Raw genomic sequence first — 19,082 nt, forward strand, 5'->3', positions numbered from 1 at the left:
TTTAGTTACGTATTATAAATAAGACATAATGGTAATATAAATTACATTACAAAAATGAACGAAATACATATTTAATTATTACGGTCACTTGAGCGGCTCTTTTTAAATATTCGGTTACATAAAATAATATACATACTTCTTGAATAATATAATAATTAATAAATTTTATCTTTACAATCGGACGGCAATGTTATGATGAGAGCCGGTATTGATGCAACAAGGTTGCAAAGTAATATCTTCTCCGTGGGAAAAACATCATCTGGTGGCCCACATCAATGATTAGCGAAGTAGAAGTGTTTGGAAAATGACTATAATCTATTCGCTTGAGGGTTTGTATTGGAACTTATCTAAGACAATGTGTTGCGTAAGAGAGATTGGTAGAGCATAGTTAAAACAAGCTGGTAATTGCGATAATGTATTATGTTCATAATATATAGCGTGAATTTATGCTGAAGGTTGGTTCGGTCGAAATTAATATTTTGCATAGATTAGCCGTTAATAATATATTAGTGTTATATATCTGATACAATTTGTCATAATATTATGTGTCTTAACAAACCACTAACGAAGCGAAGTTTGCCTATCTGAATAGTTAAATTTAAGATTCATGAACTAACGATAATCAGGAGTTTATCTCTCCTGTAAAGTTAGTAACTTTGTAGATCGACCATATTAAGTGATCGCAATTTTTGTGATTTTTTTCATAGTAATATTTTTGCAAATTAAAATCAAAGAACTTTATCTACATAAAGGGTATAAACGATGGATTTATACCGATATGATCTTATCAAAGTTCACTCTGTGTGCTTCCATCTACTTTTATTTTTGTTATTTTATTTTATTTATTTTCTTATTTTATTTCATATTTTATTACTTATTGTATTATTAACTCACATTTCTCTGTATTTTTATTTTTTTAAATTATTAACACTTATTTTATGACATGTCGTGAACGCTTTGGATTTATGATTTGTTATGTTCATTATATGTAAAATAAATAAATAAATAAATGCAGAACTATTCTAACTCACATTTGAATGTTTGGAGGGATTAAGGGAGTTATTTGAAACAACATACTTCAATTATTTATTATTTAAATAAATAAATGTATACATCACATTTTAGTAGAACTGTTGATAAATAAAATGATGTATATTTTTTTATATAAGTAATAAATAACATAAATACGTTGTTTTAAAGAGCACATCTGTAAATTTTTTTAAATGTGAGTTGTGAGTAACCATAATATTTAAATGAATATTCTCTGCATTGAATACATTGGTTTAAATAAAAAAGAAAAGGGCAGCCTCCTGTTGGTATCGTCGTTATGGGATTATTTAGGTACTATTTTAAATGATGATTCATTTTATATAAAAAAAACTTATTTTAAGTTAATAACACTAATCTGTAAGTTAAACGAATAAATTATAACCAGTTAAGTGGACGAATCTGTTATTGGGCTTTGTAAAATTATTGAGAATAAGTATCTATTAAAAATTTGATTTTGTTAGGTTATTGACCTTTAATAATTAATCGTTATCAATTTTTGAAAAAGAGTTATTTTATTATAAAAATATCCGATTAAGCCACAAACAAATCACCGCGCATTACTCGGGGTTACTATCATAGATCTCGGTATTCTAGAAAGATATATTATAAATTATAATAAATGTATCACTATCGTCACCTCAATATGCCTCAACTAGATAACTTGATTTTCACTGTTTTTGAGATAGCGATTGAATATGATTCTACATTTCCTTATCTACCACTCTAGGTAAGTCAGAAGTTAATGGGAACTATATTAATTTTGTGTTTGAAAATATTAGAAAATTTTAAAATTTATTATTTATTTAAATTTATTATCGTTTATGTACATTTGACAGACTAAGGCTATTACATTTTCTTACAATAAAAAATACGAATAATTTAAATACCATTTATAATGACATATTACGAGTAAGTTTGCAAAATTGTCCATCTGTCAACGTCTCACGTGCATAATTTGTCACTCTCTCCAAAACCGTTTATATTATAATAATATTATGTCGTGTCAAAATATAATCGTGACATACCTCCACACAATGATGCACCAACTACCTACTGCCTCTCTACAAACAATATCCATTAACCGTATTATAATATTTCAGACCGCATTTCATCAGCCAAAATTTGCTTTCTATTGATATTTTAATATCGGCGGTTTGAAGCAAACCCACAATAATAAATTGTTTGGTTTGAACGAATCCGTCCACTTGTCCAATGGTAGTCACTCTTAACGACTTAAGAAAACAATTTATTGCCATTGACTAATTGGAGATCAATAGTTTTGTTTCAAATGCACCTGAGTTTTAAACAGCTACTTACCGACAGACCGACTAACGTAATTGTATTTCAATGTATTTGAAAAATTCTGATAATCTTTCGTTCTTAAATAAAATTGATCTTTAGAGATTGCAGTGCAACACAGCAATCGTCACGCGCAGGATCGCGAGCACGCAAAAACTAAAAAATCTACCATTTTATGAAATCTATCAAATCAAAATGATAGTTTTGAATTATCGAACTTATATAATTTATTTTCCCACTCGTGGGTGTAGACGTGAATTTTATATAAACAAACCGTATATTGTTTTATCAAAGCGTGTTTGATCCAGATAAATATACCAATAGGGTAAGTGAATGCTTAATAACAATTCCACAATCAAACTATATTAATATAGCATCCGCGGGGTACTTTTTCTGCTTTGTACCAGCACAACAAATACCCCTCGTACTTCATAGTAAGTTATGGCACCTTATGACGGCTCAAACCAACTGAGCTTCGAGAGCATAACGATGTATATTTTGCGTGTCAATCATTTAACTCCAATCTGGAAATTTTAAGTTTGAAACTTAGGAATATTGACACACTAGTTAGTCTAGTTAACTAGGTTAATCCTTCATGCTATAATGAGTATAACCCCAGAATATTATTCACAAAAGAATTTATATTTTTAGAAAATAGATGAAATGGTTTTTGTATAGCCACTAAATTGAATTGAATAATAAAACCGTTGTTAATAACCATTTAAAATGTCACATTATTAATTTATTCGATTGTGGTTTCACAAACGATTATATTCAACAATTGCCATTCTCACTCAGAATAAAATGACTTTCTATGTATTTATAAATAATATTCTTAAGTTTACTAATTATAAACGACAATTTTCTTCTCTAAATTCAAAAAAAGCATTTATATATTTTAAATATTTAAATCTGAACATAAACTAAATACAAATGAATAGTTTTTACTTGTTATCATCATTCAAGTAATTTTAATTCATTCAAATAATATTTTGATAAGTTAAATTAGCTAATTGAAACAAATCATGTACAGATCGATTTAAGAAATGTGCATGATTTTTAATAAATACCGGAATAAAATCGTTAAATGCAATTAAACCTGCACACTTAATAGACTAAAACTAGTTTATGATGTAAGGTTTAATGATATTTATTTATATCATATTAATTACCAAGAAGTTGGCACATAATGGTATGTTTCAACTCACAATCATTAATAAATACGTTAAGTTGGGGGAAAGTTCAATACATTCTCTATGAATAATATATTATGATAATTCCACTTGACTTATGATAAGTATACCAACAGCCTCATAAAAATCGTCAAACCACTCGATTCTTCTGGCAGATAAATGTGTGATATGTTTATTTCGGAATTCGAGAATTGTGAATTTTATAGCTCGGTTTTACTTTCACAATCTATTTATATGCATATTTCAATTCTACGCAAGATATCCCGATTCCTTATTTACATAACTAGATACAACAGTATACTTGTCTTTATCTGTTTTATAGATATTATGAAAATTTCGTAATGAAATTGTTTCTATAGTAATTAATTATTTTAATGGTTTTGTGAGTTTTGTAAAAATACATAGCATCGTAACACACATGACCAAGAGACCAAGAAGAAAAGAATCAATTTCCAGAAGCCTTAATAGAGTTGTGAATTAAATCTGACTATTAATGGTGATGTTTATAATATTCCGACCATGTCCAACCATAATAAGATCATATGAGTCTCCACAGAGTGGACGTTTGTATTAACAGATTTAGTTTTTACGAGAAATGGATGTCAGCCACTTGGTCAGCCTATTAGGTCCATACTCTGACTCATACACAAATTTATAAACAATATGTGTACTTGCCAGACCCAGGAGTCGAACCTGGGACTCACGATACTATAGGCCGACGCTTAAACCGCGTGGCCATCGTAAGTTGTGAATACATTGTGTCATAAATAATAATTTTTGTCCAGGAAACACATCGGGGCCCACAAAACAACCGACCAAAGATCAATGGCATGCGTATTGCAGCAGAGATACCCCATGAAAAACAATGGTGCAATATTCGTTAAACCCGGCCTCGGCCTGATCTCGGTGGCCACCTGAACATATGCTTGCACAGCAACTATTACAGTTGAACTCAAGAACTGCATAACATCTTCACATTACAAACCATCCACAACACCCTTCGCTCCTCTTTCAATCCCAAACTTCAAGAACTGTAAAGCTAAGGTAGTTTTGGGAGACTTTAATAGCCATTCTATCCAGTGATGGTAACCTTGTTGAACAATAGGCTGAAGTCGAAGATCTTACACTTATCCACGATCCTAAGTTACCGCCATCCTTTAACAGCGCACGGTAGAAACGAGGGTACAAACCCGACCTGGCCCAGACACGACGAAGAAGAATAGTTTCTCAGACATTATTTAAGTTCTGTTTCCTGTTGGAAATCATTTAAGTGATCCTGGACATTAAGGAAAGCTGATCGAAACAATGTTGCGTTATTCTGAAACAATATTCTCACATTTTGCAGCCATGATATTATTTGCCTTCTATTCAGACTTCTCATCTGTATGAGATGATTTTTTTAAAACACAAATCGTGAATTAAAAACACTGTGCTTTCACCGGTTGTAATAATAAATTGTCATTAATTAAATCGTTTAATTATATAAAGCATATTTCATCCAACTATAGAATTAATATCATAGTATAGTGGAAACTGCAATTTTCTCTTGGCTGTCAGGAATCTGCAGAGAAACGTTATGGTCATTATTTTGTCACTTTCGCTGATGATTTCGCGTCGAATGTAGGTGAACAAGATATGAGAAATGTAGCGACTGATGATAAAAGTAGCGCCCGATACATCGGTTGGCTAATGCGAAAGCTGTTTGATTATTACATTTACTAAAGCTCTAATAGGAAAACGCACGAAGCTGATTCCTACTGACACATTTTATTATACCTGTTTTGTGCAGCATTTCATATACTGGTCTTAAGACATTTATAAATATCACACAATAAAGATTCTCGTATACCTAAACTCCCGTTAAACTAGTATTTTTTAATAAACTATTTGTTTTATTTAATGAACAAGGCAAAAAATATGAGAATGTAATATTCTATATACCAGTAGCGAAGGGTGGAGGCAGGCTGTTAAAATCTGCCATAAATAGTGCACACTAAACTTTGTCAGTCATACGTCTTCGTTTTCATTGAAATAAAACTACAATTTACATAATATGGTGTTGGTAAGTTTTTAAAATTCAATGCGAAAGCCAATATTTAAGTTTCTATTACTAAGGAGAAATTTCATTTAAAAAATATATATACTCCTTGCGATCTTAATTATTCTTATATTCACTTCTTGATACTGGTCACATTTCTCAATGAATGATTACTTGTGATAAATATTTGTTTATTGATAACCATGTCCTTGCTTTTTCGTACAAGATGGTTGTTAGTAATTTTGAACAATCACAAACACCCAGGCTTTGAGAAGAACACATAAATATTGTGTATTACCAAAATTTTATTGTATTCAGAATCCTTATTTTAAAAACAATAATTATTAATGCTTTCATTCTGCATTGAATCAACAGGTAGTATATTGATACGAACTTATACCCAGTAAGAAAAAAACGTGTTTCAAAATGTCACACATTATTTACACAGGATTTTTCTGATCAGAATGGTCTCGGAAGCCTTTTCAAGTTGTTTATTTTTATTGGAGAATAATATTATATTCTTATTTTTTTTGTATGTTCAATTTTGAATAAATATAATTAAATTATTAATTATAGACAAGAACGCGGATGTTAAAATTAAATTTAGATTAATGTTTGTACCATCTATATATCGAGTTAGTAATGTTTGTATCCTAATTTAAACTATAAATATATTACTTATTACTGAAAGAATTTTAAATATCATTTTTAATTCGGGTATGTCTATAAGGTTATATCTGCAAGTACTACAATTTATCAAAGCACCGGCGGTAGAATAGTAGCGGAACCCCTCATTTGACACATTGGGCTAAGAGATTGAATTCCATGCATTTTAAATTCACGCTTTCATAATAATGACGCACGCGTGTCACTCCCACATAGACGATGAAGTTCAATGAAAATTCTACGTGAGTTTTTGGCCAATACGACTATCGAGTGAAAATTCCAATTCCTCCTGACTATGGGCTTAATTTTAAATAGTCCATCAGTTGTAATGATCTTATGTATCCATAACTACTCTCTCTATGATATCTCCTCAATAACAATCAATTGTCTTTTGTTTAATTCATCGACACCCTAAGTAACTAATTAAATACATTATGTTAAAAATATTTGATTGATGTTATTTCGACTATTACAATATACCTACTCAATATTATATTATTGATCAACCCCAATATATCCACCATATCTTGTTCTGATACTTCACATTTATAAACCGTTGTACATGAACTAAGCGTCTCCAATATTACTTTTCATTTTTAAAACAGTGCAATTTTTCTAATATCATTCAACTCGTTCAAACTTAACTTAGCTCTACTCTCCGAGTTGTTTCATTACGGATCGAACTCTCCTGAGTTCTTTACCTTTTATTTACACGATGTAACTTTACTTTGAGATTAATATGACAAATAAACAACACTTAATATTGACATCCACCGAGTCTTATTACCGACTTATACTTTCCACTGGATTATGAAAAGGATCGAAGCTCATTGCTAAGGATTTCTGTTGCCGAACACATAGCAATGATATCACTTGGCATCATCCGTACAAACAACAAATCTGACATCGATTTTCTGTTTATAGATTTTTATGATGTTACGATTTGCTTTGGGAGATAGTAATCTCGTATTTAGATGGCTAATAAAACATAATAAACAGTAAATTTATGAGAATCTAGACTAAATCTAATCAAAATAAAATAACAAAGACCAAATTCAATAACTAAGTGAGAATCGTAAACAAACTACAAATGAAAGAAAAAGCCACAGTATAACAAAATCGAAATTTTCTAACGCTCCATCAATGACTCTCGGTTTCAAACAAATGATAAAAATAAGAAAGTTACTATGTTGCGGTTTTGAACAATGAGAACAATTTCCTTTACATCATATTGCAAACCAAAGAAACTATACGCTGTGAAAACCGATTGATGTTTTGAATGTATTGATTGACTAATATTAATTTTATCCAAATGATGAACAATTTTACGAATAGTCAACAATTGATTTTGTATTATTAGTCGAACTTGGAGTTCATCTGATAGAACTCCATTATATTTTTTATATTATATATATATAACGATTATTGTTAACAGTAAGTTTTTATGCATGTAAATCTGTCATCGGACTGATTTATTTAAAACTGATGTCAAATATTTACACATTTTCAGTTTGAATATAGCGCCAGCGAAAGAGGTTGTTACTGGAGAAACGTGGTGTAATCAGGTTGATTTTTTTTTGTATTATTACATAAAATTTAAAAAGGGATTAGTAATAACGCTGGAAAATGTAATTTCCATATATGCAGTATTAAAAATAGTTAAAATTGAAATCTTCTTTAGAGAAGCGGTATATTTACACCTTAGATACCTACTACAAAATTGACTTTTGGTAACATTTTTTACTTCATCTGATTTGTAGGGAAAATACCGTGTCCGGAAACTTGTACGTATGCAGTTCGTCGTATCACATTTTACCGTGAAATGTTGTATCGGAAATATATTGCCGTATATTAAAGACCGTCCAACCTTTTTGGGTCGTATAGTACTGACATAAAATTCATTTATAAATAAAACACGGTTCTTGTCGGTTTACACTTTACAGGAAGCCAGCAGCAAACGAATTTTGAAAATAACCGATATACTGGATTATTTGTCAGGTTAGGTTTTCATTCTTGAATTCATGAATTTTGCCAAAATCATTCAATTATTGAATTTAATAAAATTGGAGACCGTATAGTAGGTATACGATTATCTCTTTCCAATAAGAAAGCTCACGGCGAACTGTGTCACGGTGAAATGTTGTACGTACAATTTACATATAACCAGAAAATATATGGTCACACTATTTTCTTCGACCTTGCGCTACAGCTCATCCCTCTTAGTATATTAACCCTGCAGTGTGTAGATCACTCTGCTATTAAATAGCATAATTGGTTAATTCACGGATTGGCAACAGCAATAATTATACGGGTTCAAATCCCGTCAAATTTTTCAGTTTCAGGGTATATATCTGAAACACCTACGATGGCCGCGCGGCGTAAGCGTTGGTCTATCGCGTCGTGGGTCCCAGGTTCGAATCCTGGGTCTAACAAGTACACATATTGTTTTTCAATTTGTGTATGAGTCAGAGTATGGACGTAATAGGTTGAGCAAGTGGCTGACATCCATTTCTCGTAAAAACAAAATCTGTCAATACAAACCTCTACTCTGTGGAGGCCCATATGATCCTATTAGGATCGGAGATGGTCGAAAAAAAGAAAGGATATATCTGAAGTGTTTTCAAATTATGTGTTCAATAATAATTTAATATTTCTAAATTTAATCTTGTGTGGTATCGAAAAAAAAAAAAATAATATTGTAATATTAATATAATATGTTCAAACACGTTTTTTTCATACGCCTTTCTTACGTCTAGTTCCTTAATTGTTACAGTTAAATAATTGAATTTTCTTTCTTTCTCTTATAATTAAGAAACATCTTCATCAGAGCCTTTATATAAACAAAGAAAAAAAATAAGAGTGATGATTTAAAAGTACCAAAACCTAATTATTGTAATGATATACCGTCTGATGACAGAAACGTAACATTTTATTTTTAAATAATATTATGAACGACATCCATTAAGTGCGTCGGGACTTTAATTGTCACGAAAAATATTATCCGCTTCCATAAAACTTTTACTGTAATTATGTTTTCTTTTCTAATAATAATGATTGCGGATGAAATTGAAAACGGAATATAGAAAAAACACGAAATAGCCACGGAGCGTTTAAAATTGTATGATCAGCGTTATGCAAATGCATAATAATGTAAATTCAACACGTAACTCTATGCTAAGCCGTAACAAGTCTGGTCGGCCGATTATGGATAATGTGCATCGCATATTGGACATAACATACGAGATACGGCTCTCCCAGTTTCAACATAACCTAATTTTTAATTATCTTGCATGAGACCTGACATTACAGGAGAGACAATTTAGTCTTAGTGAGTTTCACGATTCAAATATCTGGTATATTGTTAGTACTCGTGGTATATTATTAGTACTAGTGGTCTGGTACTTATTTTTGTGTGATCTCCGACGTGCTGCAACAGCTATTTTTTTCATTTTCTATGCACAAATTAGTTTTTAGGAATTGTAGCAAAAATTACCTACCTAAAGCAAAACTGCCCAATTTCAAGAAGGCAGGCTATAGTTTTCGAAAAAATACATCGTCAATTGGACTAGGCTAACTATCGGTCAGTCGATAACTATGTTCAACCAAATCGCTTCGGGTGTTGATATATTTCACTTACGTGAGTTGAGTTTAGTTGGACGCTATTTTGTATATTTTTTAAAATAGGATCTCCTTAGCAAACTCGGTGAAATTATTTAACTTCTATAGATGTATAATTGTATTTTCACTGCTTTTGTATGATTATATTATGTTCTCTTTTTATATTTTCATTTTAATCGCTTTTATTAACTTTTTCTTCTTCTTTATAATAATGTTTCATGTCATGTTTTGAACATCTTAAACTTATAATTTGTAATGTGCACAATATGTTAAAAATAAATTGATTTGAATTGAATACTTAATCGATTTAATCTCGACTGTAAACTGTGATAATGTGCTTTAATTGTCTTTTTTCAACAAACACTATTCTTCACAGCAACTTCTTGGTTAACTGAACCTACCCTACCCTAGTTTCACGGATAAGACACAAAAATGGGTAACACCCCCTTACATTTGTTTTAAATTTTATTAGTTAATAAATGCATTATAAGTTACTGTTACATATCACGTTATAGAGTATATTATGATATTTTAATATAGTAATACATCAAATATACATAATTTGGACAAAACTAGTTTATCTTTCGTTTAGTAATTTTGAATTAATTTAATTCCAAGATTTAATCTAAATTTAAAAATGTTGGCGTGTAGGTACGGTATGGTAGTATTCCGGGTAGCAAAGACTTAAGCCTATTAATAAAACATTGCAATACTTACTGAAGTGAGACAAAAACTGCATAATATATTTGCTACTGTACCGATGACAATTAGAATGAGTATTTTTTTCATATACTTACTACTATTTGAAATTGGAAGGTGACACATTTTCAGTTTACGTTAAAATTTTACAAAAACAGTTGAAGGAATCCTTCCATATATATGTAAATTTTAATACAAACGGAACTTAAATACATAAATATAAAATCTGAGAAAATGGTTATTAAAACTAATGATTAATTAATTAGCTGCGAGGCAAAAACCGAAAGCAATAATATTGAGAATATAATGGGTGGATAGATTTTTATGCGTTTAGTTTCCCATCAGTTTATAATACAATAACTTTCAATATAACTTTATCTAGTCAGATAGAGCGTAAATATATTAAAGTAAAGCTATAAAGGTTCTATATTATATTGTTGTTAAGATACACCTTGAAAATTTAATTGGTTAGGAATGGATGGTATTTATACCAATTACAACATGAACTGATCATTCTGAGCATGTACCAGTATACATAATATTAAATTTTGGCTATACCAACCTTACTACACCAAAGCGTTGTGGAATTGCTCTAATATGTTGTAATACAACAATACATTTCATAAGTCTTCATCTTGTTATAGTTCAAAATCTTTGAAATTTATTTATTATAGCATCTTGTAAAATTAAGCTGAACTTTTGTTTTCATTCAATGAAGCATTACTAAATTATTAAAAGCTACTTTTCAATTGGGATACTTTTGGTCCAATGATTTTATTGAATGAATTGGTAAAAATATATTAATAATCAATTACATAGTTATTACGTCATAATATGATGATGATTTTATACATGCGTTATGGAAACTAAACATATTAAAAAATCATCAATCACTGAAATGTCATTAGAAATTAATTACACAATATCTACATAGTTTAATGTATTTGTATGATACGAAAATACCCTCAAACTATTTACGTATGATTCATAATATTAATTTATTTGTATTGGACGATGAAAATAAATAAAAAATAAAACATTGTGATAACTAAAAAAAATTCATATAAAGTTTATATTATTAATGTGATTTTAAAAATCATCTCAGAATTGTCCTAACATTTTTATATTGAAATATGTGAGAAGTGCTAGTTGTTGCTTATTATTCTAATGCAATACTGTAAACTCTTTACTAAAAATGGTGGTTGTTGCAACAGGGTTTAGAAAAATCTTTCTAATTACTATAATAATTCATTTCGTTTTCGTTGCGATTAGTCTTGTATAAATGGTTGTTGATTTTCGTTGCTATGGTTTTCTACTCTTATATTTTCTGCCTGTCACTGGTGTTGCTATATCTCCTGCCACACTGGCAATTTAATATGAAAAAAATATGGAAACGAAAATCTTCAATTATTGCGAAGAAGTTACCGCATTGCATTAGGAGATAATCATTGAATAGCACTACCATCCTAACTTACATTTCAGTGCAGCAGCCTGACTATATTCAGCCTTGGGTACTACAGAATTTTATTTTAAATATTTTGACCGCATTGATAAGAAATGATACAAGTATGTTGAAAGTGTATAGAGAAAGTGATATTATTGTTATTATTATTATGTGATGCGATTTTCTTCATAACGTCAAAATGATGTTACTTCTTTAGTATTTATTATCTTGTCATATATACAAAATATAATATAAATTTGTCTGATAATCAATGTATATATAATTAATTACATAATTTTATTAATATTATATAATATTATATTGAATATAGTTCAAAATAAAATTTGGTATAACTGACAATTTCAAATTTATGCCATTATGAAGAAACTTTATAATTTAAATAAAGAATATCAGCGTCGATTCGAAATATACCGTTTTATGTTTTATAATAGACGGTATTGTTAAGAAGTATTATTTTATAGTTTACTATAAATTACAATTATTATCTAGATATGTAAAAAAATGTTCATTATTCTAAACATATAATTGAACCATGTTAACACTGTACCTACTTATTTAATAGTTATCTTTATCTAATAACCACATCTTTGTGATAAACAGTGATTATGTGCGAATGTTATTATTTTAGAAGATATTCATCTATTTTTCAGGTGTCATTCGTACTAAAATATAGCCAATTTGCTAATTATCATGTTTTGTTTACGCACAAATGTACTTAATTATTACGTACGCCAGAGGCTCACTTCAACATTAATTATTTATTTATTTGAGAACATACATGTATCATCAATTTTGTATAAAGGGCGCATCTCTTCTTTATCCTGGAAGCATCCAATCTTTCTTTATTTCATACACCGCATCTGATCCTGTGGTCCCTGCATCCATGTATTCTAGATTTATAGAAGAGTGGCTTATAATACTTTTATGTCCCAATGATTCTCTGATCTTACTTATTCACCGGCCATTCCTTATATTCCAACGTAGCCAATCCACTTACATCCAACAATAAGCCATTCATAGATAGAAACTATATACAGTTTTGTAACGTGTGCCATATTTAACTTATGTTTTCTGTTCATGGAAAAATATATTCACTAAGTACCTATATACGCGTCTGACCACATCCGTATATATATTTATATATACATGCTCATCAGTAACGAGGAGTGGAGGTAGCCTGTTAAAATTCGACATAAATAGTCCACACTACACTTAATCAGTCATACTTTTTTTTATTTTCATTAAACTTAGAATACAATTTGCAGATGGTGCTCTATAGTTTTTCAAGTTCAAGTGAACCCTGTCTAAACCAAACCATAATAGTTTAGGTATGCTTTGGGCGATCTGACAAAATAGCGTCCACTTTTTTAGTCATACTTATTTGTTTTCGTTGAATTAAGAATACGTATTGGTTAGTTTTTTTTAAATTCATTAAGCCTTTAAACAGGGCAAACAATAATCGATAAAAATATCCTTCTATCTGTAAAATATCTAAAATGTGTAATGGAATAATGGCATAATTTTAGATATTTTATAGATAAACGAATATTTTTTGACGGCCTGGATTATGCAGGTTTTAATAGAATTTTTTGTCTACACAATATTACAGTTTTAGTTTAATGAAAACGAATACATTTGAGTGACAAATTTTGTACTATTTATGTCGGATTTTAACAGCTTACCTCCACCCTTCGCTACTGACGCTCGTGTTCCTAACATAAATATATCAAATAGTTTAAAACTATATCTACGTGGTTTCAGTTTTCAGTTAGCCAATATGTATTTAAAATCTGATTTAAACATTGACTGTTCCATCGGTTGCTATGGCCATAGATTATCTATCGTTCACGTCTTTAATCCATATGCTATCATAGAGAGCTCATTGTTATTCGAAGACTAGTTTTAGACTGATTGGAGAACATGGCATATTCAGCTTACTGAAAGTAACCCAACCAAACCGGAGACGGTAGTCTATTTCTTTGGTATATTAATGTTTTGTCTCTCCAAAAACTCTCATGCAAGACGCATATTATCATGTATTGAAAATCTCTTCATAATTGAACTGCGCATCTATTCATATACAAGGCTGCTATCGGCGGCTATCTACGGTAGTTTATCATATTTATTTTTTTATTAATTTAAAAAGACACATTGAGCATATAACACAACATGACAATGTAGAATAAAAAGTGCAAATAAATCAACTAGAGAAAAAAAACAAAGCAAGCACTAATTTTATAGAGAAGAAATAAAATAAAACATATTAATAATTATAAAAAAATACATAAGTATTATACAATTGAAATACTATAATTGTCAAAATATAATAAATTATAAAATATATATTTATTTTTACATATAGTGTAACATTACACATTATTAATTTAAGACGTTCACAACATGACGTTTAGAAGCAAAGAAATATTATTAAAACAGTATAAACACAACCAAGAGAGGTGCTGTTAAAACACTGAACTTTTTGACAGTTCTGACGGTTAACTTATTGTAACAATTAACCACCTCAATACATAAATATGATAAACTACCCTCGATATCCAAAGACAGCAGCCTTGTGTATAGAATATATGCACTGATATTATAAATTATTGTTGCAAATGATAAATAAATCTTACTGCGTTCTGGAGTAAGAACATTTTTATTAGTGTTAAATGCAAGTCAAATAATAATTTAGTAAGCACAGTTTATATATTATACACATTTGAATGACAATGCATACCATTGGAAACAATTTTTGGTTTATAACACTTTCGTTAACATTTATAACGTATTGAAATTGAATTGATTCCAAATCAAATTAATCGCCAATTTAAAAACTGCATTTCATTTAAAATTTGGATAACCGGTTCCGTTTGAAATAACTTTCTCCCTGATCTACATCAATGATGTATTGAAGTCGTTTACATACGTCAAATAACTATGATATTAATACAATACTATGTATCATCATTAATACGAATATCTTATAATATGCTTAATTTTTTTTAATTACATCAGTATTAATTTTTTTAGAATAAAAGAAGAAACTTACAAAAGTATTACTTGGTCTAGACATTTTTCACAACAAGACATATAATTAGTCCTCCCTATGTAAAACTCACTTCTCCCGGTCATGTACTGCTATCATTCATATAATAGAGTAATCAAATGCGAATAATATGTGAAAGATCAATCTACTTTGACTTCAAGTTTGTTGAAATAGAGAATATTTTAAAATTAAGTAAGTAAATTATTGTATGATAAAACTAATCTACCTTTTCCCATACTATATTATTATAAAAATATATAATGTGACTACCTACTTATAAGGGCTTTTATTGAATTTGCTTATATATAATAATATTTTCGCTTCGCCTCCTTTTTAAACTTGACATTTACGACTGAAAAAGTCCTCTTAAAATTTGCGTTATGAGCAGAAAAATACGAAAATGCAATTTGAACAACTATCGTTACAAATGATTTTTATTAAATGTACTTTATTTTTTAGGCATAAAATGACTTTAAAATATTTTGTTTCAAGGATTGGCTGCATACGTAAGGATCCATTGTTCAACTCCAATTCTATTGAACAACTTAATCTATATCATTTAGAATTTGAATCGCACAGTAAAATAATATTGCATGATAAACGATAACAAATATGTTGTGGAAGAATCTCTGTTCATAGAATCAAATCATCAATATATTTGTGCTTTTTGTATAGTTACTTTTAAAATGAGCGTATTCATATTTTGCAATATGTATAATAAAAAGTAGGACATTTTACGATGAATAGCTTATTTTCATTACATTTCTAAAAATCATGTTGTCCTTCTATCTGATTGGTATAGTCGGCAGTTCTCAGTGACGTCCCTAGACAAAATGCCGCCACTAGACAGCGCCAAAATGCCGCCCCTTTTTTATATAGTATGTTTTATCACCCTTTCATGACTCCAATATCTAATAAATGTGTTGTATGGATACATCATAAACAAAATATATAAGTACCACTAAAATATACAAATTAAATTTAGATTTATAATTACGGTAATTATGTTAGACACTTACCTACCCAAATCATCAGTCTGATGTTCTATTTGGTTGATATTTCTGACACATTTGGTTTGTCCCATTTAGCAATATACAAATTTATTATTTTTCTCACCATTTTACTATGCTATTGTACAACATGTAAACAAAATATTTGTAGCTATTTCTATTTATACCTACTGATTCTCCTCGATTTGCCGCTCTTCGAGTAACTGGCACCCCCAAGCGACGCTCAATCTGCCTACCCCCACGGGACGTCACTGGCAGTTCTGCACTCATCTTGGTCTGATGCTCGAACAAATCAATATTTGTAACATTTTGGTTGTTCGTAAATCTATTCATTGTATTTCTTATGAAACTAAATATGGTAGACTTAGTACCCTTTTGGGTCATTTTCACTTAATATCAAAAATTCTTAGTGGAGGTCATGGTTTCCATTTGGTATACCATAAGAATATTACACTCTAATGGATTACTTCGCGTATTAGAATCTAGGATAATGAGGAAGCGGATAGCTTAGCAAAAACAAAAACTGTGGAGAAGAGTATATACAAACTCCTCACAAGATATAGACTTTTCTTAGTATTTAAGAAAAAAGTTAAGACTAAAACAGAAATTACATTAAAATAACAGGGTATAACACAAATCAGTAGTAAAATCAAACATCCATCAAATGCTTGATATTGAAACAGTTCTAATAATTGGACGTATTTCTGTAAATTAGATCCAACCCCATGTGTAAAAATCTAAGAAAATACGATATTTGAAAGAAGATTGATTTAAAAAAATATATGATGTTTGATTATTTATTATAAACATCTGATTGGATAGGTACTTTAATAAGATCAAACAATCACACATAATTTCAAATCAATCTTGATTCGAATATTGAACTTTCTTTTAATATAACACCTGTGGGTTGTATCTTGTTTGCAGAAATACGTCCAATTATTAATCGTTGCGGTGTTAATCACAACAATTTTGCACCACCCCTAGCTCGATTAGGTATAATGAATGATCCTAAATGTCAATGAAGATATAAATCACGTTATTTGACAATGTTCGCTTTATAGTCAACGACGAAGGCTCCTTATAAATCTAATAAGTAAAAATTATCAAATAACCACTTATAGTTGAAATGTTTATATCTCAGCCAAATATCAAAGGTTTTTTGTATAAACAAAAATGTTTCTGAGAGAATATAACCTTCAAGTATAAATTATAGTACTACATGTTGTTTCTAGCTTGTAATATTATGTGCCTACCCATCATGAATAACATATTTATTATATAATCAATAATTTTATATTATGAATGTAATATGTAATAGTGCATACATCTAATGTAGAGCTTAGAATTCGTAGCTTAAAAAATAACTCGATGTACGAATTATGCATTTTATACTAATACATACAACTAGAGTTGGGTTTCGGGAATTTCCCGACGGTAATTCTCGAGAAATTTTCGAGATTTTCCATCCCGAATCTCGAGAATTGAAATTTTTAACATTTCGGAAAATCCCGGATCTTGAGAATATTTTCTCAGGATTCGGGATTTCTTTATTATCAAATATTAATTGAAAAAAACGATTTCTTATATGAAAAAAGTGGACAGAAACACAAAACGTTTAAAGACTAATCGGGGCATTTAACACAATTAAGCCAACGGCGACTCAAAATGAGCGCAATTTTTGCTACATCAGGGAATTTTGTGTCTCAAAAGCGTACGCAATTGTCAGACCCAGCGATTAAGAGTCAGTTTTTTTTGAAATTCTATTTTAATAAGTAATGTTTTGAATTATTTTTGTTTTCCTACTTCTATTTTGTTTGTCTTCTTACATAAATAAAAATAATCATATTTTTTGGAATTTGTCTGTTTTTACACTGATTTTAGAATTTTTACATGTTTTTTTTTAAATTTCCAGATATCTCGAGAAATCTCGAGAATTATGTTCTGGAAATCCCAAATCTCGAGATTGAGATTTTCTCGGAAAATACCCAACTCTACATAAAACAAACACGCTTCACAGTTCATATCGATTACAGTTGATAATAAAGCTTCTTTAGAAAAATTGGTACGCAGAAGATACTACAATAGAAATTCTTTATACAATTATTCATTAAAATTTAATAGAAAAAATACCATTCTTTATATTTTCAATAATATAATTAATGGATAAAAAACTTTCATTCCATATTTGTTTAATTTATTGTTTGCAATTAAAAATATAACAATGCCGTGTCATTTAATTTTAAATAGTAATAAATTTGAAGTACAAATGAAAAAAATACCGTATCATTGTCAAGATTTTTCGCTATGCACATAAATTGTATAAAGAAAACAGGTGAAATATTGAAGAAAGACGTGAGATTCTACATTTCGTTAGAAGTGAAATTTCAGACATAATGACAAAAGATGTTTACAGAAATTTGGCTTTCATTAAAATATTCAAAATTTCGACCATGGGAAGCGGTATATTTTGTCTTCTCTAAGTACGACATAGAAAATCCGAAACAACAATATTACAATAGGACAGCTGTAAAAACGAAAATATACTGAGAACAAATAAATCGTATGCAGATCTTTATTTTAGTGGTTATTTAATTGATAACTGACATTAGTCGAAAAGTGTTGCCCATGAATACCGTCTAAAACAATGATAGCGGAAATAAAAGTATTTTATATTCACGTTAATCAAAAACATATTGTTTTACAATCTAATATTGTTTTACATGTAATAATATATAACAGAACGAATAAATACTTACATTAAAAATTACGTATAGTCAATTAAATGAATATTTATATAATCTGATATGACATATCACGTTTTGATGATTATTAATTAATGAAAAAATACGTACTAGTTCTGAATCAAATGCTTGGAAGTATATGATAAAGACAGCCTGGGAACACAGAATTAATGGGAACTATACGTTAAAGTGCCCACCACCACCCGTCATAATATATGCATTATGCACAGCCGTGGATATGTACGGCCGCTTTC

The 19,082-nt window shown here is 29.5% G+C and overlaps 1 protein-coding gene across 1 annotated transcript in view; it reads left to right on the plus strand.

Moving 5' to 3' along the window:
- LOC147063878 (uncharacterized) overlaps positions 1–19,082 on the plus strand; it is a 185,191-nt gene that overhangs the window by 24,699 nt on the left and 141,410 nt on the right. The window lies entirely within an intron of this gene.

Source organism: Rhyacophila brunnea, unplaced genomic scaffold (genome assembly GCF_057557595.1).
Source record: "Rhyacophila brunnea isolate RB1 unplaced genomic scaffold, BYU_Rbru_1.0 scaffold_8, whole genome shotgun sequence".
In the NCBI taxonomy this organism is placed as follows: Eukaryota; Metazoa; Arthropoda; class Insecta; order Trichoptera; family Rhyacophilidae; genus Rhyacophila; species Rhyacophila brunnea.